The 25,444-nt window shown below is 37.4% G+C and overlaps 1 pseudogene; it reads left to right on the top strand.

The window, feature by feature from the left end:
• The first annotated feature begins 5,502 nt into the window (after positions 1 to 5,502).
• On the top strand, positions 5,503 to 6,572 carry LOC147003571 (vomeronasal type-1 receptor 4-like; annotated as a pseudogene).
• Positions 6,573 to 25,444: the final 18,872 nt, after the last annotated feature.

The following is a 25,444-nucleotide window of genomic DNA, read 5'->3' as shown; positions in this document are numbered from 1 at the left end:
TCACCTCAAAGCAAAGTTTTGATATCCTATTAAGGCTGCTGTAGTGCTAATAAAGAATTGTAAGATAAATTTGTATATTTTAGAAAACCTATAACCAAAATTGCGTCTTAAAAACCTGACAAAATTTCTGTTCCTTGTTCCAAACAGCACTTAATTTGGTTATTGCAGAATATTGATATATGGCCTATTGCATACCATCTTTTTAAACAAAATTGATAATTACTCTCCTAAAGATAAGTTGAAAATTGTTTTTATGCATGTTTTTGTACCTTCTATAAATTCATGCATGCATTCCATTTACTGTGTTTAAAAACAGCCCTTCTATGGGAGAAAGGTACATGTGAATTAGATCACATGTTTATTCTTTTGAGTTTCCTCCCTTTTTCAGCACAGATAATTAAATTGTGTGCTGTAGATGTTGTTTTAGTTGAATAATCAAACTTTAATTTGTATATTAATAGTCAATATATATCTCATAGCTTACAATTGCTAAAGATGCTATTAATTCTCAAATTTGCAATTGCTTATGCATATACAACTCGTAAGAATAAATGCTGTTCTTTTAAGAAGACTGTTTTTGGACATTTAATAAATTGCTCTGGATTGCCTGGACAAGACCTCTTGAGGCAATGCCATGCTGGATTTATATCTCAGACAGACTACAGGTCTTACATAAGAAGGATTGACTATATAATCTCGTTCTTTATATATTCAAAACAGTAATGGTTTAAGATAATATTTTGGTATTTTTGGAGAATGTCTATGTCAAATTGTAAAAAAAAATTGCTCTTGGTGTCCTCAGTTCCTAACTGTTTCCACATAATAGTGTTAATTCTTGAGGACTTATACTTAATCAATTGCTGCAAATGAATGCTCTTATTTCTGATTAATAAATAAATAAATTATGCACATGTGACTATAAATAACTTTTCAAGCTTTCTAGTTACAACCACTCTTCAAGTGAAACAATTGGAAGTGTAATTAGTCACTGCCTATGTTATATTAAAACAGACTATAACAGTCAAGTATTTGAGATGTTTTGTCAACAATTGTATAATTCTCAAAGACAGGTATTAAACTATATCTTCTTTTAAAAAAAAAAAAGAAGGGGGAAATTATATCCCTGTGCACATTATTTAAATCATACTTTTATTTTAAGAATTTTGAGATTTGAATGTCAAAGAACTTAATAAATGCCTCATAGTATCTTAAAACCAGACATAATCATGTCTAGGTGAGATGAAAAGGATCTACTTATTGGCATATGGCTTGATCCTGAACAGCTACCTTATTGAGGAAGGAGAAAGCTTAGGTTCTCTACACAGAATGCTGCAGAAGCATGACATCTGTCAGAAGAATTTGTGTGACAGGCTGACCTGTGAGTTCACTGAGTGCCCTGACTGTGGTGACAAGAAAGCTGAATTGGGTATATGTTTTCGACCCACCCTTGTTTGCCTTTGTCCCAGATTGGACGAGCTAAGCTGCCTTGCTTCAAGCCTTTTTAATCTTATTGGACATAGAACGTTTGCCTGCAAATTTCATGAAGTAATTATTTTTAATAGCTCAGTAGTATTCCATTGTGTAAATGTACCACATTTTCTGTATCCATTCCTCAGTTGAGGGGCATCTATCTGGGCTCTTTCCAGCTTCTGGCTATTATAAATATGGCTGCTATGAACATAGTGGAGCATGTTTCCTTATTACATGTTGGAGCATCTTCTGGTTATATACCCAGGAGTGGTATAGCTGGGTCCTTAGGTAGTACTATGTGCAATTTTCTGAGGAGCCACCACACTGACATCCAGAAGAGTTGCACCACCTTGCAATATGACAAACAATGGAGGACTATTCCTCTTTCTCCACATCCTCACCAGTATCTGCTGTCACCTGAGTTTGTTTTTGTTTTTGTTTGTGTTTTTTTCCTTAGCCATTCTGACTGGTATGAGGTAGATTCTCACTGTTATTTTGATTTACATTTCCCTGATGACTAAGGATGTTGAACATTTCTTTAGATGCTTCTCAGCCATTTGAGTTTCCTCAGTTGAGAATTTTCTGTTTAGCTGTTTCCCATTTTTTATAGGGTTATTTGATTGTCTGGAGTCTAACTTCTTCAGTTCTTTGTATATGCTGGATATTAGCCCTCTATCAGATGTGAAATTAATAGAGATCTTTTCACAATCTGTTGGTTGCTGTTTTGTTTTTTTTGTTTGTTTGTTTTTGGGTTTTTTTCCCCCTATTGACAGTTTCCATTGCCTTGAAGCAGCTTTGCGATTTTATCAGGTCCCATTTGTTGATTCTTCATCTTAGAGCATAAGCCATTGGTGTTCTGTTCAGGAATTTTTCCCCTGTGCCCATGTGTTCCATGCTTTTCCCCACTCTCTCTTCTATTAGATTCAGTATATCCAGGTTTATGTGGAGGTCTTTGATCCATTTGGACTTTAGATTTGTACAGGGAGATAAGAATGGATCTATTTGCATTCTTCTACATTTTGACTGCCAGTTGAACCTGCACCATTTGTTGAAAATACTTTTTTACAACTGAATGGTTTTAGCTATTTTGTCAAAGATCAAGTGCCCATAGATGTGTGAGTTCATTTTTGGATCTTCAATTCTATTCTATTGATCTACTGCCTGTTATTGCACTAATACCATGAAGTTTTCATCACTATTGTTCTAATGAAATTTAAAAGCTTCTGTAATGCAAAGGACACTGTCAGTAGGACAAAGAGGCAACCTACAGATTGGGAACAGATCTTTACCAACACTACATTAGAGAACTAATATCCAAAACACACAAAGAACACAAGAAAAACAAATAACCCAATTTAAAAATGGGGTTCAAAACTAAGCAAAGAATTCTGAACTAAGGAATCTCGAAGGGCCAAAAAAAAAAAAAAAACACCTAAAGAAATGTTCACTATCCTTAGTCATGAGGGAAATGCAAATCAAAGTGACCCTGAAATGACACCTTACACCAGTCAGAATGGCTAAGATAAAAAACTCAAGTGATAGTACATGCTTGAGAGGATGTGAAGAAATAGAAACACTCTTCATTGCTGGAGGGATGGCAGGCTGGTATAACCAATTTGGAAATCAATCTGGCAGTTCTTCAGAAAATTGGAAATAGTTCTACATGAAGACCCAACTATATCACTACTGGGCATTTATTCAAAAGAAGCTCCAACATATAACAAGGACACATGCTCAGTGTGTTCATAGCAGACTTATTTATAATAGCCAGAAACTGGAAACAACCCAGATGTCCTTCAATGGAAGAACGGATAAGAAAATGTGGTACATTTATACAATGGAATACTACTGAGCTATTACAATGACTTCATGAAATTTGCAGGCAAAATGGATGGAACTTGAAAATATCATCCTGATTGAATTAAGCCAGACCCAAAAGGACATACATGGTATGTAATATCCACTGATTGGTGAATATTAGCCCCAAAGCTCAGAATACCCACAATAAAACTCTCAGACAATATGAAGCTTAACAAGAAGGAATGCCAAAGTACAGATACTTCAATCCTACTTAGAAGGGGAAAACAAATAATCTTGGGAGGCAGTGGGAGGGAAGGATCTGGGTGGGAGAGGGGAATGAGGGAGTTGCAGGATCACATATGGGAAGAAACAGGAGAGAAGTCCAGAGGGCCAGGAGAATGAATAGAAACATATAGCAGTGAATGGGAGGTGGGGGCTGGGGGGACCACTAAGAAGACCCAGTTGCTAGGTATGCGAGAGGCTCCCAGGACCCAGTGGGGATGACATTAGCTGAAATATTCAACAGCCTGGAGATAAAAACCTTAAGAGACCACCTCCAGTAGATAGACATGGCTCCCAGTTGAGGGATAGGGCCAGTCACCTATCTCAAAACCTTTAACCCAGAATTATTTCTGTCTAAAGAAAACACAGGGACAAAAATTGGAGCAAAGACTGAAGAAAAGGCCATCTAGAGATTGCAACTACCTTGAGACCCATCCCATCTGCAGTCACCAAACCCTGACACTATTGCTGATGCCAAGAAGTACTTGCAGACAGGAGCCTGGTATAGCTGTCCTCTGAGAAGCTCTGCCAACACTTGACTAAGACAGATGCAGATGCTCACAGCTAAATATTGGTCTGAGCTAGGGAACCCCAATGAAAGAGTTAGGGGAATGACTGAAGGAGCTGAAGGGGATTGCTACCCCATAGGAAGAACAATAATATCAACTAACCAGACCCCTCAGAACCCTTAGGAACTAAACCACCAACGAAAAAGTATGCCTAATTTGCTCCATCACTCTGCTAGACAGGTAAAAGATGACTGTCTTATCTGGCATCAGTGAGAGGGGAGACATGTGGTCCCATGGAGGCTTGATGGCCTATAGAATGGAGGATGCTAAAAGGGTGAGGCAGGAGTGCGTGGGTAGGTGGGGGAGCACCCTCTTAGAGGTGAAGGGAAGGGGAATGTGGTGGAAGGTTCATGGAGGGAAAACTGGGAAGGGGGACAACATTTGAAATGTAAACTAATAATAATAATAATAATAATAATAATAATAATAATAATAAGAAGAAGAAGAAGAAGAAGAAGAAGAAGAAGAAAGAAAGAAAGAAAGAAAAGCCCATTTCATTAGCATGACGGTTGACTGGGAAGATTATGAAGAGAGCGTTTAATCATTATTTTCCTTTCTATATTTTATATTTTAAGGTCTTAATTGAAATGCAGAACTCAATGATTTTCTCTTATTTGACAGGTTAAGTCTTCACTTGGCAGGTAGTTTCATTTAATGCACAGAATTAATTTAATGTCATGCAGTTTTACTTCTTAGTTCTTGGTGCCTTTTCTTTGCTATTTATTATCTTTGCCTCTACCTACAGCTTACATTTCTAACATTTTCCTCTGAAACTTTTTCAGCTATAGAGTAATTTAAAATTTTTTATGTGTGCACAGTGAGGGACTATAGATATAATCCCATTGTGCAAATCAATATCCATTGTACACAAAGTCATTCAAGATCATAAGTTCTGATCATTGAGTTACACCAACCATTCAAGCAAGAAGTGATTGTGTCTTTCTGAATTTTATCCTGAGAACTGCTGAGACTCAGCAGAGCATTAGGATGGAATGTTTGATTCTTCCTTCATCTTTCTTACTCAAAATTAATCAGTTCCTATGTGGCTTTGTATCTTCTCATATCACCAGATCCCTGTGAATCATTTGATATTATGATTAACAAGAGTTAATGTCACAACATGTGGGAATTTAAGTAATACTTCCATTAGATCTTGATAATTATTTTAAAATTTTGTTGAAGAATACAAATACTAACTTATATTGTATCTACAACTTTTACTTTTCTGTAGAGTCAACACTAGGTTTCTTTATCTCCATAAATTAATCCATTTTAATTCCTGCTATATAAATATAGTATGGTGTTAAATGCTTTATTTAAGATAACTGCATGTAATAATACATACACATAACACATAGTACATTTTGATGGTCTCCAGAACATGATAAATTTATTTCCTTTTTTAATAGGAATAAAAATGACTTGCAAAAAATTTGCAATATGAATTTTTTCTTCTGCCAGTTTACAGTGGAAATGCTTGGCAATTCCTCAATATTATTTTATTATGTCATTTTGATATCCACTGGAAAGCATTTAATGCCCAAAGATATGATTATAGAACACTTGAATTTTTCCAACTGCATGACTAACCTCTTAAAAGGCATTCCACATACAATGTCATATTTTTATTTGTGATTTTCCTGGATGACATTGGATGCAAACAAATAATGTATATTTCTCAAATAACAAGGGATATGTCACTATGGGCCATGTGCCTATTGAGCTGTTTTGAAGCAATCACAATCATACCCAGCAACTCTAGATGGATGGCGCTTAAATATAGAGCAACCAAGTGCTCAATTAGCTGGCTTGTGCACCTGCTTCTAAACCTCAGGATTCCAGCAAGAGTGTCAGGCCACAGTTACAAGAATGATGTGACTAACAGATTGAGTTATGCATACTATTCATTGTTTACGTCTAGCCATGTGAGAGCTGCACTGTGTTGGTTCTTACTGTGCTTCTCTGATGTCTTGTGTCTGGGTCTCATAGCCTGCTCAAGCGTCTCCATGGTGAGTATCTGCTATAGACATAAGAGATAAGTCAAGCATGTCAACAGTGTCCAGTATTTTCTAAAAGTCTCACCTGAAGACAGAGCCACACAGGCTATCCTCATCCTGGTGTGCACATTTGTCATCTCTTACTCATTCTATTCCTTTGTGGCAGTCATTAGGACCTGATCCAAATATCTAGTGCATTGGGTAGAAAATAGTAGAACTGTGCTTTCTGATATTTTGTCCCTTTGTTCTTATCACCAATATGAAATCCAGTTTTATCCTGTTTTGCCCTGCTTTGGCTAGCAGTAATTTACTCCAATTAGAATATGAGCCCTGGTCATCTCTCTTTACTTATATATTAGTGGATATTTTTATATGTTGGACAATGCTAAAACTGCAATTTGAAAATATTAAGCTTCTCACAACAGACTACCTCATGATGTGCAGTGATCAGTAGTCAATTTGTGGTAAACAATTTCATATTCGTGTTATTAACTTTTCTTGTTTTTCTGACAAGATACATAACAAAGGTAACTCAAAGAAGGTTTCTTTTGCCCTACAGTCTGAAGTTTTTGTCCATAATGGTAAGGTAAAAGCAATGGGAAAGATGGATTTATGGAGGGAGGAGCATAATATATACAATATCATTGAATTTACAGTGATAAAGTACAGGTGCACATCCCTGTGCTCAGTTCTTTTTCTTCACTCCATTTTTATTAAGACTGTGCCTTAGCCTAGTGGATTATATCACCCAGATTCACATGGGATTTCTGTCTTCAATTGAACTTCTTTGAAACAGGCTCACAGTCATATCAACAATGAAATGTGAAGACCACAAGTCTATATTGTCAACTTGACAAACATTCATATGATTTTTAAATATAAAAATATTGGAGGATTCTTTTCTATGTCTGTTTGTTCATATGCTTTGTTGTGCCCAATGATATGGTTACAATCCAGGTCTTGGCATTGTCATGATCACTGGAGTATCTCCTTCATGAATGATGTGTAAAAATTGTTTTCCATCACCTCTAATTGGTTAATAAAATACACCAAAATAAAATGAGAAAAGTTCAGGAGTTATATTCCAGTCTTGGAATCCCAAGAAAAATTAAACAGAAAGAGAAGAAAAAAGGTGGAGAGATCATGTGGATGGACTAGGAGGATTTGTCATAAAGTTGTGATCAAAGAGTAGCCATGAGGACATTCAAGAACTAGAGTGAGCCAGGACAAGAGACCAGATGGCAAGTAAGGAGGCATTTGTTGCACATTAGCAGTCTAAATGGGTTAGAATAGATGAGAACCTTTCCAACATAATGCCAGCAACTTCTTAATGAAAATAGCATCTCTGTGTCTTTATTAGGAGCTTAAATATCCTCAAGCAGTAGTAGAAATGTGCTCCAGTTATTTGATGGGAAAGGGGGCATAAGAAAACCTCCCAAGTAATTATATTTATATTTGATGTACCAAATGTAGGGCACAGAATCCCAGCTTAAAACCTGAAGAGAAGTCCTAGATGGAATGCTGTTTCCTAGTGAAAGGTAAGGAAGAATGGGAGACCAAGGGATGTCTAGTGCTTCTGTTTTTTTTTTTTTCAAGGATTTATTTATTTATTTACTTTATATCCTGATCACAGCCCCCTCCCTCCTCCCTTCCCAGTCCCCCCCTTATAAATACCATCCTCAATTATCCCTTTCTGTTCTCCTCAGAGGAGACACACCCCTTGAGTATCATCCCACCCTAGGAAATTACTCCCAGCAAGACTAAGCATATTTTCTTCCACTGCTGCTCAATCAGGCAGTTCAGTTATGAGAAGTGTATCCAATGGCAGGCAACATAGACATCTGTGCTCCAATTGTTAGGGGACCCACATGTAGACCAACCAACACCTATGTGGCAGCTCACAACTATCTGTAACTCCATTTCCAAGGGATCTGACACCCTCACACAGAGGACACAAGGAGGCAGAGCACTAATATACATTAAATAAAAATAAATACATTATAAAATAAAACAAAAGTGTTTCAAATGAGGAATATACTATGGCAATAGATATATGAGAAAAATATGGAGAAATGTCTTAGAAAAAGTTACAAAATATTAATAATGAGGAAGATACTGCAAAAAAAAGACATGTAAAAAAATTATGAAAAATGTTGTTCCGTCCAGCAGGACTTAGTTATTCCGTGGGTCGAGAAGGACCAGGGCCTGAAAGAGAAATGAGCGGAGAAAGGGGAGCGAGACCAAGCAAAGAGTTGTCAAGGTCTGTTTAATGAAGGCTAGGAGCCTGATTATAAGCACACAGTGAGAGAAAATAGGGAGGGGTCGAGGGGGCATAATAAAATACAGAGAAAGAGATGGACATCTGGGGCGAATGCTGATTACAGGCTTCTTGCAGCTTATCTTGGAATGTCAGCCCTAAAACTGTCTGCAGTTTATCTTGGAGTGCCTTAAACAGTCTCAGGCACCAAAAGGAGACATGGAGGCAGTGAAGCTGCCTTAATCTAAGCAGTTCTAGGCGCCAAGTGAAGGAGGGAGTGAAGCTGGCAGTCTCCGGTGCCAGGTGGAGGCAATGAAGGAGGGGGAGACATAATTCCCTTTAAAGGGTCAGCCGGATCTTTAGGGTGAGAGTAACTGTGGGACCTAGTTACCCATGGTTTGGTCTCTCACAAAATGTAGTCACACCTGAGAAGAAAAAAAATTTTTAATTATAAATAAAATTGAGGAAGCTAGTAAGATAGAGATCAAGAAAGTGAAGCCAAAATTCATAGCATCACCATATAATGAAAATCAAGAGAGTTATCCAAAGGTTGTTAGAAAACTCATCTTATAATAAACATCAAATGCCAACAGACAGTGGCCACCGCCAAGAAGAATTTAATTGGCATGCCATAGAAATGATAGAGTTTTAAAATATTATGAATACAACTTTAATAGAAAATCTAATCTCTAATGGCTTTAGGAAAATCCAAACTGTCAAATGTTTTAATTATGGCAAGTAAGGGCATTCAAAAAGGGATTGAAACAATCCCTAGAAACAATGTTATTTATAGAAATAATAAAAAATCAGGATCCACAAAATGAAAAGCTATATCTGGCACCCAATGTGGGACATACACAACTGGCATCTACCACAGCTGGTGATCCACACAAACCCATACTGGAACTTCAGATTAAACAAAGACCATAAGTAACACCTGGCACTAGTTCCAAAGAGCCTTCCCACTCTGAAGACAAACACGCTGTCTTCTTCCCACTTTTGTTTTTGTGTTGGGCTACTGCACTGACCCCTGTCCAAATCCAGACAGTCCAACTGACCACTAACAAAAACCCTGATCTGCATTCCCCAGTCCCTGCAGCCCCGCCAATATAGTGCCACCAAGTCCCTATGCTCCTTCTCTGTCTGCCTTACTTTTAAGGTGTACAAAAAGCAGCACAACTCCCCACCTAAGAAAAAACAAGTGAAGATAATGATGAAAACTTATCAAGTAAAAATTACACTCACAATATCCAGTCTATTTATACTTGGCAGCCTTGGAAAAAGTACTCTAACAGTGAGATATGTCAGCTCCTGGCTGAATCCCAATTCAACTGCAAAGATAAGCATTGGCAAACCTTCACATGTAGATTATATAAAATATAGCAAGCTTGCCACTGGTCAAAAAACTGCTTTTGCTTCAACTACAGACAGAATATCACCCAAGCTATGGACAAACAGCAGTATATAGAAAAGTTGAGTGCTGAGATTTACGAAGACCATGTAAACAGTCTTTTATAACTCCTCCTTCACAGAAAAGTCTGTCAGATATACAAGATGAGAAGGCTAAAGATGATGCTCCTATGACACAAAAAACCCTGGGTAACTGTCCAGGACATCTTCAAACTCTTCCATTTCTATACTTTTGGGACATGCTTGATCTACACTTCCTGCATTCTCAGGTGAAGGTCTAAGAAGATATTCTGGATTTATAAATGCAAGTTTTAATACAAAAGGATTTAAACGCAGAACTCATCAAGTTAGGATAGCTGTTAGAGTAATTTTTCCAAGGTTGCCTGTAGGAAGCCGTGATAATACGTGCCGTCACTAGATGGCGCTAAGCTCCATTGTGCGCATGTGCCGGAGCAAATGCCTGCCAAGTCACTAGTCCGTCCCCTGGGACATTTGAGACTGTGGGTGGAACCGCCAGTAGTATTAACACGTCACACCTGTGGGTATATATAGCAACACGTTTCTATCCTTCTTTGTTCTACCTCACGATTATGAATAAAGTGTAACCACGAAAGGTCTTGACTTGTGTTCTGCGTGCGTTCCTGCGGGACGGGAATAGCGCAGGACAGTTGCCAAATACAAATAGACTGGATATTGTGAATGTAATTTTTACTTGATAAGTTTTCATCATTATTAGTATAAGAAAATACATGTTTTACTAGATGCAAAGTGTGAAATAATGGGGGGGGGGGGTTGAACACTGGACACATGCTAGTTGCTGTGCCCAGTGATTTGACTGCAATGCAGATGTTGGCATTGTCATGACTATTGGGATACCTCCTGTATCAATGATGTGTTAAATTGTTTTCATCACCTCTGATAGGTTAATCAAGTGCTTACGATTCTGATCCTAGTCTGGCACCTACTTTCATCCCTCCCACCACTCACTCTAAATCTACAGTTAAGCCCTCCACTTCTTTCTGGGAAGCCGATCTTCTCCCTCTTGGACACTGGGGCCACTTTCTCGGCCTAACAGAGTTTTGGGGGCTCACCTCTCCTTCTTGTTTCCCTATTGTTGGGATAGGGGAAAACCATACCAATCTCACCAGACTCCACCACATAGTTGCATTTTTAGGGGTGTTCCTCTCACCCATTCCTTTTTGATAGTGCCAATGTGTCCTGTCCTCTTATTGGGAAAGAATCTTCTAGCAAACTTGGGAGTCTCTATGTCTTTGTCTCCTCCCATTTACCTGAGCCATAATTAGCCAGTAGTCCCTCTTCTCTTCCTTCTAGCCACCCAACCTAACTCTGACATGTTGTTTCCTTTCTCTGCTGTCAGGGAAAGGCAAATGAAAATGGCTATCAGATCCCACTGTAACCCTGTCAGAAGAGATGAGATCAGTAACAAGTTACAGTTCATGACGAGGAGGATGGGGAGAACACTCCTCCAATACTGTTGGGAATGCAAACTTGTATATCCATAATAGAAATCAATATAGCAGTTTCACAGAAAATTGGGACTCAAACTACATAAAGATTCAATTATAAAACTCCTGGGTATATACTCAAAGGATGCTTTATGATACCACAAAAGCTCTTGTTCAACAAACTATGTTAATAGCTTTGTTGATAATAGGCAAAAACTGGAATCTATCCATATGTCCTTCAACTGAAATGTATGTAAAGAAAATGTGTTACATTTACACAGATGGGTTTTACTCATGTGGTAAAAACATTGACATCATGAAATTTTCAAATGAATGGATGGAACTAGACAGGATCAACCTGAGTGAGGTAACCCAGTCACAGAAAGAAAAACATAATAATTATTCACTTATAAGTGGATATTAGCCACAAAGTAAAGGATAACTAACCTAAAATCCACACACTAAGAGAAGCTATGTAAATATGTAAAGAGTAGAATTCAAGCTTGGGACACATTAATCTCACTATGAATGGGAATTATAATAAACATCTCCTGGGAATGGGGAGATAGTTCTAGGTACATGGATGGACATGAGAAGAGGAAGGATCATGTAGTGAGATATTGGAGGGAAACAGTACTAATCGAGATAATTGGATTCAGGGGGCATAACCATATAAGCTAGAAACCTAGTGTGATGGAAACTCCAGAGATCTATGATGATGACTCTAACTAAGACTCCTAGCAGTTGGGGATATGTAGCCTGAATAGGCTATCTCCTGTAACCAGAAAAGACTTCTTGTGGAGGGACTGGGACACCAACTCAGCCACAAAATCTTTGAACTAAAATTTGTCTGCCTATAAGATGTGCTGCAGTACTGATAATGCAGAAATTGTGGGACAAGCTTAAGATCTATACCATGAGATGGAGGAACCCATGCCTGAGACTGCCTGGGGAACCAGGACCCAGAGTGAGAATAACACAGTGACCTACGACAGACCCAAGCAAAACTAGGGGGAAAAGTCTACAAAATGATTCCTAATGCTATTCTTATATACTCATAGACTGGTAGCTACCCAAATTGACATCAGCAAAGCTTCACTGAGCAACTAATCCAACCAGATGAAGAGACATAGAGCCAAATATTAGTCAGAGCTTTAGGGAGCCAGTAAAAGAAGTCAAAGAAGTGTATAGGAGCCAAGGGGTCTAGGACACCACAAGAAAAGCCACAGAATCAAGTAACCTGGGTTCATAGGACCTCAGAGTCTGAACAATTAACCAAGGAGTATGCATGAAATGGATCTAGTCCCACTGCAGATATGCTACTGTTCTACAAATTGATCTTCTTGTGGTCCTTCTGAAAGTGGGAGAAGGGCAGTTGACTATTTTAGACTAAGTTGCCAGCTACTGGGACACTTTTCTCCTACGGAGTTGACTCCTCTAACCTTAATATGACAGGAGATGACTATACATGTGGTAACTTGATATGCCATGGCTGGTTGATATCCCAGGGAAGCCTGCTTTTTTCAGAACAGAAAAGGAGGAAGCATAGATGGGAGGTAGGAAGGGAGATAAAGAGGAGAGACTGAAAGGAGACAAAAAAGAGAAAGTGTAATTGGAATGTAAATAAATAATTAAATACTCTAATAAGTGCAATTGGTTCTAAAAAGTCTATACTTATCTATATAAGTTAGTTTATAAACATGGAGCATACTACAGTGTAGTTCACAAAGAATGAATGACAACTGCATAGTAAAAATTAATCCATGTTTTACAAAATGACTTGAAGAAAAGGAGACAAAGACCACTCACTGAATCCTCTTCCTTCATGACTCTCAGCTGCTCTTTAGAGTTTACAGAAATCCTTAAGGATGTCTGTGCATTAGAGAAAGCTCTCAGTTGCCCCAAATTTATCATTGCAATGGACCAACTTCATGTTCTTAGCATTGGCTCTTTTTGCCTTTGGCATCCCTCCCTGTGAGACTGTGGTCACACATAGATGGTCTCTTTTTCTAATTATGCCTAACTGTGTCATTGTATTTGCTCCTGTGATGTGGACACCTTTGCAATGACATGTAATTGGTGGAAAGTCAGTTACAATTTTCTCAGTCATGTAATTGGTGGAAAGTCAGTTACAAGTTTTCTCAGTCCCTTATATAGATGATGTTATGGCTCTAGATTTGAGTTGAAAAGCATTCCTAACAGCAATTAACATGGGATAGGAACATGCAAGCACAAATCCAGACAGAGCCTGGGAATAAGGATCACTGTACATGGAATATTATAACAGCAATGTATTGGCTTTTATTTTTCATGAATTATGATACTGTTTCCTCATATATAGCTGATTTCATAGTTGTCAAAAATACTTTTTTCCACAGTTTTGGATCCTGAACAGTTCAGTGACAGGTGGAATAAGACAGTGGAATAAGAGAGAGAGGCCACAAGGCATCCAGTAGGAGTTGGAAGAACATCATAGAAAAGATAGAGGGTGATTCAGGATAATCTCTCTCGACAAAGAGAGGGACATGTGGTTCTTTTGGGGAAACGTGTGATAGATATTATATAAGGACTGTGATCAGGGGAGGAAATATAATGGAGTAGACAGAAATCAGGAGTTTTGGGTTCCAGGGCAGCCTCACTTCTTAAAGCATACACTTTGTCTGTTATATTTTGTTTGTTTGATGTTATTTTCCTTTACGTAGCCTTTGTTCTCTTGGAACTCACTACTTAATCCAGACTGGCCTCAAACTCAGGAAACTACATTAGGCATATCACCCACATGCTGAGCTTAAAGACTACTGGCTTTCTACAAGCATTCTAGTGTTAGAATCAATTGTGTCCCCAGAAATCTATATGAAGAAAGAAACTATTGATACATAATGGAGTAAGTATTATATTTAGGAAAGCAATATTTTCATAGTAATGATTCTTCTGGCGAAAATTGCTTTAATTTACTATATTTCAAAAGATCATCAACAAGAATGAATATCAATACAGAAAAATGATGTATCTTTTCACTGAAGATTCAATCATTAGCATAATTTGTGGCTAATCCATGATCAGAATTTGGCTTTCTAACCCTACCTTGTGCCATCTTGTATTTTTGAAGCAGAATTGAAGCTTGAAGTTTCAATATTCAAATTTTCAATGTTATACTTTTAGAGTAACTTAGACTTCAGAATTTCTAATCCCGAAATCTCCAGCCTTCTTAGGCATAATGGCATTTAGGATTTGTCTTTTGGGTTTAGGTCATAGATTCTTGAAACAAGAACAGAGTCTTTGTGGTTAAGAACATGGCATGTGAATTTCAGTAGACACAATTCTTACCAAGAATTATATCTGTTAAGACAAAAAGACCACCAACAGATTGGGAAAGGATCTTTACCTATCCTAAATCAGATAGGGGACTAATATCCAATATATATAAAGAACTCAAGAAGGTAGACTCCAGAAAATCAAATAACCCCATTAAAAAATGGGGCTCAGAGCTGAACAAAGAATTCTCACCTGAGGAATACCTAATGGCAGAGAAGCACCTGAAAAAATGTTCAACATCCTTAATCATCAGGGAAATGCAAATCAAAACAACCCTGAGATTCCACCTCACACTAGTCAGAATGGCTAAGATCAAAAATTCAGGTGACAGCAGATGCTGGTGAGGATGTGGAGAAAGAGGAACACTCCTCCATTGTTGGTGGGATTGCAAGCTTGTACAACCACTCTGGAAATCAGTCTGGCGGTTCCTCAGAAAATTGGACATAGTACTACCTGAGGATTCCGCAATACCTCTCCTGGGCATATATCCAGAAGATGTCCCAACCGGTAAGAAGGACACATGCTCCACTATGTTCATAGCAGCCTTATTTATAATAGCCAGAAGCTGGAAAGAACCCAGATGCCCCTCAACAGAGGAATGGATACAGAAAATGTGGTACATTTACACAATGGAGTACTACTCAGCTATTAAAAACAATGAATTTATGAAATTCCTAGGCAAATGGATGGACCTGGAGGGCATCATCCTGAGTGAGTTAACATAATCACAAAAGAACTCACACAATATGTACTCACTGATAAGTGGATATTAGTCCAGAAACTTAGGATACCCAAGATATAAGATACAATTTTCTAAACGCATGAAACTCAAGAAGAACAAAGACCAAAGTGTGGACACTTTGCCCCTTCTTAGAATTGGGAACAAAACACCCATGGAAGGAGTTACAGAGACAAAGTTTGGAGCTGTGACGAAAGGATGGACCATCTAGAGACTGCCATATCTGGGGATCCATCCCATAATCAGCTTCCAAACGCTGACACCATTGCATACACTAGCAAGATTTTGCTGAAAGGACCCAGATATAGCTGTCTCTTGTGAGACTATGCTGGGGCCTAGCAAACACCCAACTGGATGCTCACAGTCATCTATTGGATGGATCACAGGGCCCCCAATGGAGGTGCTAGAGAAAGTACCCAAGGAGCTAAAGGGATCTGCAACCCTATAGGTGGAACAACATTATGAACTAACCAGTACCCTGGAGCTCTTGACTCTAGCTGCATATGTATCAAAAGAAGGCCTAGTCGGCCATCACTGGAAAGAGAGGCCCATTGGACTTGCAAACTTTATACACCAGGGCCAAAAAGTGGGAGTGGGTGGGTAGGGGAGTGGGTGGGAGGGTATGGGGGACTTTTGGGATAGCATTGGAAATGTAAATGAGGAAAATACCTAATAAAAATATTTTTAAAAAAGGAATTATAGTACTTCTAAATGCCAGTTATGGTGGTAGCATACACCTTTAATCCCAGCACTAAGGATTACAGAGGCAGTGAATCTCTGGGTGCTTGAGAGCAGCGTAGACTATATGTAGAGTACCAGAACAGTGGGGGCTTTATAAAGTGACAGTGTTTTAAAAACTAAATAAATCAGAAAACACACACACACACAACAAATACTCGAAGAGGTAGGGCAATAGTACAAACACAACACTGGCAGGAGGACATCCTCAATTCTTATTGAATTTCTGACCAGACTAGGTTACAAGTAACCCCTCTGAAAAACAAGTAAACAGTAAAAAGTAGAAAAGGAAAGAAAAAAGAAGAGAGAACAAAAAGCCCCTGGCTTTGTTCATACTAATTTACTTCTTCCTAAGACAACATCTTCATACAATGTTTCTCAAACCTCATGTTTTCTCAAAATTAAGTAAAAGTGCCCCCCCCCCCCGAGATGAGCCCGTTTTAGGTTCTGTCTTTTCTTAGTTGCTCTTCAGACACCTCCTGGGCACCTCTTACTCCCTGCCTCCTTCCACTATCAAGGATTTAACCCCGTTCATGCAACGTTTGGAATCCAAAACACTCTAGAAATCTGGAAAATTTAACAGCTGTGAAATGAGCCATAAGTGAGAACACAGGATCAGAAGTCAAAAACAACACCAACACAAGAGAATACAAAGACATCCTTACTGATACCCCAAAATATGTTATTGGTAACAGATTATTAGGGAATCTGGACAGAAGAAGGGTGTTGTATGGGAATCATATAGCTTCATAAATGGACTTATTTTCACAGGATATCAAAACAATGAATTTGGCTGAAATACTTTCTAGAATGCTATTGAAGTAAATAGTGGTGTTAATTATCCTGTAAATGCGATCTACCCCCTTCTCATTATCCAGAGAGAGAACTATCCTGAGCCTGAAGAGAAAAGTGTTTTTTGTGGAAATCAAGATGCCTGAAAAGCATGTCACAGTCACAAAAAAATCCTAGTCCCAAGATCTGAGTCTGAAGGCAACCATTTCTGAAGATGTTCCTATGGATGAACCAGGTTTTGCTTTTGTTTGTTTGTTTGTTTTTTCCCAAACCAGAGCAGCCTATCTCTATATATCTCTAAAGACTCGTGAAGAAAGGTTCCTCTCAACACTTTCCAATTTCTTTTTGAAATTTTTGGTGTAATTTGGTTTTGTTTTTATGCCAAGATTATATTAAGGCACAGTGATTTGAAAGTAATTCTAAATGTTCAGATAGATGGTATTAGGGAACCACATAATATTTGGTCTATTTGGAAAGTGTCCAGAGAATAATAAATTCATAATCCGGGAATAACAGTGACAACAGGCCAGATCCCTCGGAGCTCCTAGGGACTGGACCATCAACCAAAGAATACACATGGAGCGACCCATGGCGCAGAAGACATATATGGCAGAGGATGACCTTGTTGGACATTAATGGGAGGAGAAGCCCTCTGGCCTGAGGGTGTTCGATGACCCAGTGTAGGGGAATGCCAGGGTGGGAGGAAGGGAGGTGGGGGGAACACCCTCATAGAGGTAGGGCGGGGTGATGGGATGGGGGTTTCTGAAGGGGAGACCTAGAAAGGGGGAAACATTTGAAATGTAAATAAAAAAAAATCCAAGGAAAAATAAATAGGAAAAAAAAAAGAGTCTAAACACAACCACAGCTATTCACCACTATATACACATTGTGTTTCCATGGTACCCAACAGTTGAGTATATTTCTTTTCATATCAAGACACTGGAAAGAACAGACTTAAGAAATAGATGAAGAAGGGCCTGGTGGTTCTATCCCAAGGAGTGGATTCTGGCAACTCAACCAGGTACTCTGAAAAGCAACAGGTGCTCTTGACTCCTCAGCTGACTCCAGGGTAGCTACTTTTAGGGCAATATCTTTTGTCATGAACAAATATCATAAAGAAAAATTTCTATTTCATTATGTTTTATACATATGAGAATAGAATTTTGTTAATTTCCAAATCATATAGTTGAAAAAGATTAAAAATTCTACCACAATCAAGAGTCAATAAAGACAGATCAAAGAACAACCCTCTGGGATTGCTACTAGAAACATGGCTACTGCTGCAGTGAGTTTCTAAATCTTTGTCATTATACTGAGAAAGGCAAATCCCAACAATCCATGATACTTAATGAGATTGTTCCTTATGCAGGCCTATGTATAACTAGATTCAATAACAGCGAAGTTCAAAGCAGCCTCATTCATTATAACACACACTAAGAAGAATTACTTATCAATTTCCAATATAAATTATTTTATATACATACAATTTAGTGCTCTACAGCATGGCAGTCAACAAAGATTGACACACACAACATTAATGGATCATTTGGAAAACTAGACCTGAAGGATGAGATGCCAACACACTCCTGGCCTTTCTTTTCTCTCATACTCCATGAAAGTTGGAAATTTTTGAATGAAAATGTGGATATGACTACTCCAATATTTCTTTGAGGGGAAGATCTTTAATGTAGATGTGAGAGATATAATAGCCAGAGGTATCTGGAAGGTTATAGGGCAGGTATGGAATAGTAGACATGGTTAGTAGAGACTGAACCTGGCCATCGGAGGAGAATTTACCAAGAAGAGAGGCCAAGGGAACCAAGTTCTTCAAAGTTTTTCAAATACATAGAATCCTATTATAAGAGTTATCCAATAATAGGCAATTTTATGAAAAAATACACCTTTGAGACCAGACCTAATTCTCTCTCTCTCTCTCTCTCTCTCTCTCTCTCTCTCTCTCTCTCTCTATTTCATACATATACACATATTTGTACATGTGTTCATACCTTAATTTGTATGTGTATGTTAATTTTTCCTGCATGTATGACTGTGCACCACATGCATAATATTCCTTCAGAAGGCAGAAGATAGCCTTAAACCCACTAGAGCTGGAGTTATAGACATTTGTGTGCCAACATTTAGCGCAGGAAATAAAACCTCTTCTAGAAGAGCTATCAGTGTTCTCAGCCACCAAGCAATCTCCTAGGCCCTGAGATTTTTTTTTTTTTAATTTTGTGTATGTTCATGTGCCTCAGTGCATGTATATGCACCATGTGCATTGCCTGATGCCTACAGCTGCAAGAAGAGCATGCTGTATCCTATGGAACAGGAGTTATATGCAGTTGTGACCCACCTGGTGTACTTGTTTGGAACAGAACTCAGTTCCTTTGCAAAATCACAATGAGTTTTTCCCCAATGAACCAGCTCTCCACCTCCTAACTGTTATTCATTGCCTCTACTATGTAATTACTACATCTTCAAATGTCATCATTGGCTTGAAAAATTTGTAGAAAAATAAAAGAACATATGTCTCCTTAAAATATTAGCCTTACATAGCAAGTATTACATTTTCTTTCATGTGAAAACAAAGAACAAAATAGAATCAGAGTAAAATATGAATTACTGAGGTCAAAAGAACCCCAGAGAGAGTAAAATGGAGGTATGAATGAGGTAATTAAGGATAAATATGACATAACCACATAATATGAATGAATGAGGGTACCATAATATAATCATTACTATATATAATTAATGTGTAATTTAAAATATAAGGTAATTAAAACTTGGCATCATCCCCTGTGACATTTCCATTCTTTTTATTCCTATGACATTCTGTGTGCTATAACATCCACTTTCTACAAGGTTAATTAGAATATTTTAATTGTGTGCAAATTCTGTTCTTTGCATATATTCATATGTTTAGGGAAATATACCTCTGGGGTGTCCCTTTCTCCTCAGGAATTATATTAATAATGTACTTAATTTATAATAACTTTTCCTGGAAAAATTACTTTTCTCCAAAAAGGAAATACGTCTGTTGTGGACCCCTTCAGTACCCTCTTAGAATATGCCCATGCCACTAAGCCATTTGCTTACCACTGATCTTCTAAAAGTTCCAAAATTTCCATGTTGGTTGTAATATATAAAATGGAATTTGGTGGGGAGACCTTCAACATCTGACTTTAGTGACATTCTTATGAGGGATCAACTTACTGTTTTCTAAATAAGTTTGATACAACCAAACCATCCTCCAGTTTGTTTAGATAGTTTGTATCTATCTACACTTATAGGTTTGTTTCATTCAGATACCTGTTTCTTTAGTGTTGGAATCAAAGGTGTCAACTACCACACCTTGCAGGGAGAAAGTGTCCATGTAAAAAGGCTTAAATAAGGGCACGGGGATATTTATATATCTGCCTGAGACATTTCTGCCACATTAACATTTCTATTATGTACTTATGCACCACACAGGTGTTGGTATCCGTGGAAAATCTGCTATTCTAGACGATCACCATGCATTTCCCCTTTTGCAATTTGTTATAAAAGTTTCTTCTCAGCAAGAGAGATCAATTTTTTCCTTTCAGAAACATTAGCAATGTTTTGTCTTTCTTTGAAGGCTATTAATGTTCCACCTGCATGTTGTAGAAAATACTTAATCTCCATAGGAGGTTTCTGTCCTGCTTTTGATCATTCAGTTCTAGGATAAAAGACACAAAACTTTTATTATTATATTAAGCCTTAATCAGCACTAGAGTAGGCATATACCTACCCTCTATGCTATTAAGATCTACTTCTCCATCAATAACCCCAAGGTATAATTTGACATGTTCCATCTGGGCAATTCTTAACTCCAATTTGGTAGCCCACATAGTTATGTCTTCATAATTCATCTATCCCATAGTGGCTTCTTCCTCTTTCTACCTTCTTCTTGCCCTCCTTATAGTTCTCCTCAGACCCCAAGTCTGGGAACACCAAATGTCACCTACCTCAGATCTGCCCAGCTATAGGTTATAGGCATATTTATTCACCAATTAATGGTAACTTGGGTTGCAAGGTCACATAGCATCACTTTGGTCTATGTGCAGTTTTTCTCATCCCTGGGGGTAACCAGGCCTTGAGGTCACTATTTAGCATTGCAATAGATAGCAAACACCAAATCTCAATAATTTCCCCTCTTAATCAAACAAGACTCTTTTTCTTTTTAGATATAAGCTGAATATAAATGCAACAATTATGAAAACTATAAAATATACATTTATAATATCTAGTCTATATTTTATAACTCAGGAGAAAGTATTCTATTATCTATCCTATCTTGGTGAGTTTGAAGTTCAGTATTTCATTTGGTTTCTATCTTAATTTCTATCCCAATTTGAAATACTAACTTTAAAATATTTTCTTAGACCTAAAGCATCTTTTCTAAATGCTAAACAATATAAGTTTAATTTTCAGACTCTGACTATCTAGTCTTCAACCCCATGAGAAGGAATAAATATTATTTGAGTATTCAGGCAGTGCTGGGCACAGCTTCCAAAAATTATAGAAATGACAGAGACAACTGAATGCCTAGACAGTCCCAAATATTGTTTCTATAACATTGGAGCACCCATCTTCAGCCTTCTGGCCTAGTAGATCTGACAGATATTTTGTCAAGCAGGAATTATGTAAGATTTGCTTAACCGGTCTTGGAAGAGCTTGGCAGTTGACTTCTCTGTGTCTGTTTGCCCTCTCTGGACAGATTTGTCTATAGCTAAACCATGGACATTTTCTTTGTCCAATGGCTAGCTTGCAATAATTGAAGCAACATGGAGGTTATTGATGTTCATCATCTTCTTTGAAGTGGAATAGGGTACAGGAGCAGAGCTGTCTCAGAGTCAAAAGATCTTTTAATAATGAAATAATATTAAATGCAATTTTCTGTGGGTTTTGAAGACCATTGTATATCTGAATTGTCAAACACTGTTTATTCTTAGCTATTTACTATCTGAATAACCTTGAAAGAATTTTGTTGTAATTAAATAAACTAGTATCTAGTATGACTATGGGTGTGACTATCTGACTATTAATTTGTATTTATTAACCATGCCTAATAGTTCCTAACTTGAATGTTTTTATTAAATTAGATATTTTCTTCATTTACATTTCAAATGCTATCCCCAAAGGCCCCTATACTCTCCCCCCACCCTGCTCCCCAACCCTGCTTCCTGGCCCTGGCATTCTCCTGTACTGGGGCATATGATCTGCACAAGACCAAGGGCCTCTCCTCCCATTGATGGCAGACTAGGCCATCCTCTGCTACATATGCAACTAGAGCCACAGCTCTGGGGAGTACTGGTTGAATGGATTAAACAAATGTGATACATTTACACAATGGAGTACTACTTAGCAATTAAAAACAATGAATTCATGAAATCCTTAGGCAAATGGATGCATCTGGAGGATATCATCCTGAGTAAGGTAACCCAATCACAAAAGAACACACATGATATGCACTCACTGATAAGTGAATATTAGCCCAGAAACTTAGAATACCCAAGATACAATTTGCAAAACACATGAAACACAAGAAAAAGGAAGGCCAAAGTGTGGGTACTAACTTGAATTTTTATCATCCTTAACAATTCATAATAGCACTTTTCAAATTAACGAGAACTTTATATTATATCTTTAAAAAATGTATAAGTACAGCTCCATAAGTAAACATTAAAAACACACATAAACATTATATGCATAAAATAATTTTAAATTTGTATTAGTATAAAATAACCTATACCAATGTATCAAAAAACTTATTTTTGTATTAATGTACAAGAAAAATCTGTACCAGTGTAACAAAATATAACCTCATTTTGCATCAAAATAGAAAGATCTTTACCACTGTAAGATTATGGCTATAAAATATTATTTTGTTTAAGAGTAGATTCAATAATCTGATTTTATTTGTCTTATGTCTTATAATATTTTCATATCCTCTCTTTTTCTTTTCAATCCCTAACCTTTACCTAAGAAATAAAAAGATAGTGAAGAGGAAATGAAAGATAGGAATCCCTGAGTCTAAACTCTCTATCTCATTTCCTTCCTGACTGAGACCATAATTATTTGTAAAACATTTTCTAAAATAACAATATTTCTATTGTTCATAAATGACCAAAATCATCCACCTCAACTTAAGGAATTTGAATGATGTTCTTCTTATAACTGCTTCCTGATTAATTGAGACAAAGAATTCCTTTATGGCAGCACAAGAAAGTTAGGAAAAAAAGTGTTAGTCTTAAGAAAGCTAGCTGTAGCATTTCTTGTCAGGTCTCTGTATGCTGAGAAAGTGCAGGCTTAAATTAAGACCTTCCTGGAACAGTCTGAAAGGCTGTACCAAGTGAGCTTCCAAGGTGTTTGGAAGTTGTCCTAGAAGCAAGTCTTTAGGGAATTAAGTTTTGATGAAGTTAAGGCAGGGAGCTGGAACAGCAAGTCTCAGTATCTCAACATCCCTGAGGGTGAACCTTGTCTGCCCTGCATTCTTGTATGTTTTGTTTCATTTTGTTTTGTTTTGTTTGTTTGTTTGTTTCATTTTTGTTGTTGTTGTTTTGCTTTGTGTCTTGTTTTGTTTTTCTGCAAACATAAAGCTCTTAGAGGTAATATATATTTTTTATTAATACAGTGCATGGAGTATGCAATGTTTACAGATCAATTAAAGATGAATTTTTGTTCCTTGTTTGAGCAGGTAAGAGACAACTGTCTTTCTTAATGAGTTGGTTTGATTATATAACCAAACTGTAATATAAATCTCCATTCATGCCATATGAAATGATGACATGGTGAATCTTTAGGACTCTGTCACCAACAGAATCCAGTGGCTATGTATAGCTAAAGTTCTGGCTAGAGACTGGTTTTTTATTTTTATTTTTTTTTAATGTCTCAGCCAGTTTCAGGGCCATTTTCATGTAGAGGGATCAGCAAATCATGTTACCTGTCCTGTTTGATCTTTTTGATATCTTTCTTCCTGTTCACAGCCAAGATCTTTAAGAGATCTTCCTCCATCAAATCTGATCCTTATTACTCAGGAAGGAATCTCTTCGTTCGTTCTTTTGTTCATTCGTTCGTTCCTTCCTTCTTTTCTTTTCTTTCCTGTTAGTACAAACACAGAGCCTTTCCCCCAACATAGCATGCCTTTGATACAGCAATTTGACATCATTAAGAGTATAGACTATGGCGGTTCCTCAGAAAATTGAACATAGAATTACCTGAGGCGTATACCCAAAAGCAGCTCCAACATATAACAAGAACACATGCTCCACTATAACAAATAGTAGTATGGATCACAGGAACAACTCCAAGGAAGCAATTGGGAATCAGAATAGAAACTTTTCTCTCAGCCTTTGAAACACAGGATGACATAGAGGCATGCAGAAGGCACATGGTTTCATTGCACATTCAAAAGGTAAATAAAGAAAATATACAATTAAAAAAAGAGTATAGACTAGTCCAATTTAGACGCTCCCTTTTTTATTTAGGTCTGATCTATTTTGACCTCTCTCATAGAGGAATTGTAATATGATCATAACCAGTGAATTTATAACCACCTTCATTTTGATAATGACAACAATTTAAGACAATTATTATTATTTCTTGAGACAGAATTTTTCTGTGTATCCTGGGATGAATTGAATCTGGCCTTTACATTTGGCTGGCCTCAAACTCACAAGGAACCTGTCTTTCCCTGCCTTCATCTCCTAAGTGTTTATTTATATATGTATCCTGAAAATATTTATATCAGCTCCCATTTCTTTCTCCTTTTTGTAAATTAATATCTCTATCAGTAAATATCCTGCATTTTTCTTTCTCTTTATATAAATTAATTTAATATCCTACTCTATATTCAACTTTATTTAAATTTCCTTTCATTACTGTATAATATATTTGGATAGTCTTCCATGAAAGCCCATGTTTATAGAGACTGATTGATCATACCAGCATGACATCATCCATTTTTACTTTAGCTCTCATGCATTTCTATTAGATTTCCCATGGAAGCCCCATACTTCAAGGAGATAAGCTGGCCACTCAGAGTGGCTTGAAATTCTACCACATGTTAGCTCTCATTAGCATAGCATTTCTTTATGTTTGATGAAAGCAAAACAACTTTGCCCAACCCCGACTCTGGGTCTCCACAATGACCAGCGGAATATATCTTTCCTAGGGCAGAATGGTTTTTAGTAGCACAAAAGCATAATTTTTCTATTGGAAATTGTAAACATACCTTATGTATATAAAAATCCCCAAATTCTCCTTTCTCTTTATATAAAATTAAGATTGAGGTGTATTTTTGTTAATTACTAAGGCCATTTCTACTAATTACTAAGTAAAATCCTACATACTATTCTTAAGGAAAAAATGAGGCTTTTTTTTTATTGTAGATTGTCTTTTGCAAGTGGCTGTATCTATCAGCAAAGGGTCCTTCCCTAGCATTCTTGTGTAGTCCAAGCTGGTCAGAATTTAGAGGCCCACCTGTTTCTTCCTCCTGTGTCTGTTATATTTTAGCTCAGATGCTGTACTGCACCTGCGCAACTAAGCTGACATTTGTCCTTAGCTCAGAGTTGCACTTCAGCAGTAGC

Source organism: Mus caroli, unplaced genomic scaffold (assembly GCF_978045245.1).
Source record: "Mus caroli unplaced genomic scaffold, Mus_caroli_1 scaffold_8, whole genome shotgun sequence".
In the NCBI taxonomy this organism is placed as follows: domain Eukaryota; kingdom Metazoa; phylum Chordata; class Mammalia; order Rodentia; family Muridae; genus Mus; species Mus caroli.
Note: the sequence above shows the minus strand (reverse complement) of the source record. Positions and strands in the feature narration are given on the sequence as shown.